This window comes from Periplaneta americana, chromosome 3, assembly GCF_040183065.1.
Source record: "Periplaneta americana isolate PAMFEO1 chromosome 3, P.americana_PAMFEO1_priV1, whole genome shotgun sequence".
NCBI lineage: Eukaryota > Metazoa > Arthropoda > Insecta > Blattodea > Blattidae > Periplaneta > Periplaneta americana.
In genome coordinates this window covers 15,689,375-15,692,832 of record NC_091119.1, presented here as the reverse complement: position 1 = coordinate 15,692,832, position 3,458 = coordinate 15,689,375, and the positions used below count along the sequence as shown (strand labels likewise).

Below are 3,458 nucleotides of genomic sequence, written 5' to 3'. Positions count from 1 at the left end.
GTATACGTCAATTTAAAAAAAAAAAATGTTATATCTATTTCAAAATGTAACTTACTTTTGAATAACTCTATATATCGTCATATGAAAACATGTTACTGTAGATTCTAGTTTGTCGTATTGAAATATCTGTTCTACAGTATTATGTTTTTAAAAAATCACCTTGCACAATAAATACAGTATTTATTGTAAAACAAAATACAACACTGGAGGCGCCGGGTATCGATCCCGGTACCTCTCGCATGCTAAGCGAGCGCTCTACCATCTGAGCTACGCCCCCATGGTCTGTCCGTGTTACACATTCTATAACTTAAGTAGCACACCGTAGCTAGAGGCGAGAGTTTTGAGTTTGTGCCAAATAAACGGGCTGTCACAAGAATGCCATATAATAGACGTCACATACCAAGGTAGTTCCACCAACAGTTAGTAGTGACGCTATAATTCGGTTGAAGTCTTCGCATATGACTCTGTATCTAAATGAGAGATGAATACATACAGCTTGATCTGTTGTGAAGCTGGTGGTAGCGTCTTGTGGCTGTCAGGTCTTCAGTTCAGATACCGAGAGGGAAGTATGCGCTATTCCATATGAAATCGATCAGTAAAAAACCTCGCATTTTTTTAATACTCTAATTTTTTCCCTATTTATACAAGGTGCTGAGGACAGTGCATTTTCAAAAATATACTATCGAAAGTCAAACGTTTTTCGTACTATTGAGCGACAAATTTAGCGTATTTTATAAAAACAAGCCTCTTTCAGCGCTCAGAACTCTGGAACCATTTACTGCAGAACATTGAACGGGAGCTCATTTTGAAGCTGATATTTGGTAGGTTATGATAAGAAGTAATACTTATTTTTATTGTATACAGAGAGACAGATAATCTGATTTTACTTACTTTCGGCTTTTTGTCTATTTGTAAAAATTTAAAAAATATTGAGAAAAACCTGGCATTATAAAGAGGGATTGGGCATTGTTTGCTTAGTGGCTCGGCAGTAAGTTTCGAGGGTATTAAATAAATTATTTTCACATGCCTAGACTTGAACGGGGCAGTACAGAAAGCACTGGCCGAGAGCTGAAGATAAGCGAGCGTCGGGCGTCATTTTACTCCTGTGTTTATGAAAACCTGTGATAAAGCTAGTCCAGAAATGCGCTACTAGATGAAATATCACGTGTTTATGTCTCCTGGCCTTGCTTTCCTCGGCTAGCTCCCGTCTCACAGTAGCTGGTTAGTTCATGCGCGTACTGTTTATTTTCTTTATTTGATATTTTCAATACTTTCATATCAACGGTGCACCAGTAAAAAATATGTGTTTATTTGTGCTTTCAATGCGGAATCTAACCATATATTTTAAAAATATCTTTTCGTGGGCAAAGGCGTCTTAATGAAGAAAAATCTAAATTTCTCCATTTCCATAAAAGTAAGAAAAACTGGTTACATGTCAATAGAAACTTTAATTTCTCAGCATCAAAATAAACCATGATTTTGATCATTGGGTGGAAGGGTTTCGGAGCCACAACAGTTTAAATTTGCTAATTTTATGAAAATACGATAACTTTAAATATTTTTAATTTAAACACTATGAAGTTCTGATGCCTCAAACTTTGCACAAAGCATTGTATCACAATTGTCAACGGACAGAAAAAGTTTCATTGTATTTAAAAATTGCAAGGTCAATTTTCTCCGTAGTTCGGTCGATTTGAGATGGAATAGCCCGTATAAATTTAACTTCCTGGCATATTCTTTGACTTGTATTTGTTCGATTTGTCTTCAGCATTGTGCTACAGTAGTGCTGATCAAAAGACCAAAAGAATTAACATCTATTGTTCCTTCAGGATCTTCACATGTTGAAACAAACATGATGGAAATAATTCAAAGAAGAGGACAGAGAGCCAACCTGTGATGGTCCCGACATTAAAACAATTTTACAACAGTTTTACGATATTAAATCTGTGTGTCTTTTCCTTTTTAATCTTCGAAACGGCGGAGCAGGTGGGTGATTTCCTGGAATTTGTCGGATTAGAGCAGCGATGGGCGTTTGAGTGCATTTGCCCTCCGAGCGCACGGGGAATTCCAAGTGCGAGCGCTGTAGTGTGCCAGCAGCTATAACAGAGCTTACAGCTTTTAAATGAGCTAAACTTAGGACTTCAGGGAAAAGAAATTCTTAATACACAATTTGCAGATAGAATTGCAGCTTTTAAGGAGAAATTGCTGTTATGGATACGTCAAATGCAAAAGGGCGAAATATATCATTTCCCATCCTTATCTAAGCGCATAGAATTTTGAACAATGAAAATTTCGAAATGTACGCATGTATTCTATCCGGTCTATTAGAGGAATTTACATCAAGGTTCCACGATTTAGATTGCCTGGAAATGGATTTGCGTATTTTTGCTACATGTTCTGATTCCAACTGATTATTGATAACGCCCCCCCCCCTTCATTATAGTGTGAATTGATTGACCTGCGATGTGATTGAGAGATGCGAGCGAAATATGATTCAAGGTCGAGTCTTACGCAGTTTTATGACGGATTCCCAAGAGGACGCTTTCCCAATCTGCATAAGCTGTGTGCGAAAGTTTTGTGTTTATTTGGTTCCACTTATAGATGTGAACAGTTATTTTCTATTACAAAAATAAACAAATCTCAAACGAGAAATGATGGGCTTTTAACGGCAGTCCTTCGCATAGCTTGTGCTAATACAGTTTCTCCAAATCTTGAGAAATTGAGTAATATGAATTAATATGCAACAGACATGTTTTGTTTTATGTTTAAGGAAGTGTTTCATTACTTTGTGTTCTTATTTAGTTTGGTAGAATAACATTTTCTTTTGAAACATAAGTATGTACCGCAACTTGAATAAACCGGTTTTCGTGCACGCTATAAGCTCACTCCTCTCGTAGTACACCGTGCAAACACAGAGTGCATAATTCTGCCCAACCCTGCATTAGAGGATTTTCATGGTCATCGAAAGAACTGTGTAATCTTCTGTAGCAATTGCGGAGGGTTGTTTTCACCTCCTGAAATCCTAAACCAGAATGCAATGTTTCGCACATCCCGGGGTGCGCCTGTTATTAATCTAAGAGAGCGATTTTGGATGGTTTAATTTGACTGTGAGAAGCAGAACTCCAAATTGAACAGCTATATTGCCAGATGGGTCTGATTAATGAAGTATATAGTCTATTATCCGCTTATATTGTGTTGCTAGTGCTGATTTGTGTGACATTATGTGGTTCAGTCTATAGATACGATATCTGTATATTTTAACTATTTCAGAAATGTGACACTGCTATATTAGTTTGGTATAAAGGGTGAGGCCAAGATATCTAACAGTTTGAGACTCTGAAACAGTGGCGGCTGATTGACTGAGGCAAGTGAGGCCAGGCCTCAGTCACTTGGCTTAACTGAAATCAAATTTTGTGTTTTTATAGTTATTTGAATGAAGCATATATCGCTGTAGAAGT

The 3,458-nt window shown here is 37.2% G+C and overlaps 1 non-coding gene across 1 annotated transcript; it reads right to left on the bottom strand.

Annotated features, from left to right (window-relative positions):
• Nucleotides 1-204: 204 nt before the first annotated feature.
• Nucleotides 205-277, bottom strand: TRNAA-AGC (transfer RNA alanine (anticodon AGC)). Its single transcript has one exon. It is a non-coding gene; the product is annotated as a tRNA-Ala (tRNA).
• Between the last annotated feature and the right edge of the window lie 3,181 nt (nt 278-3,458).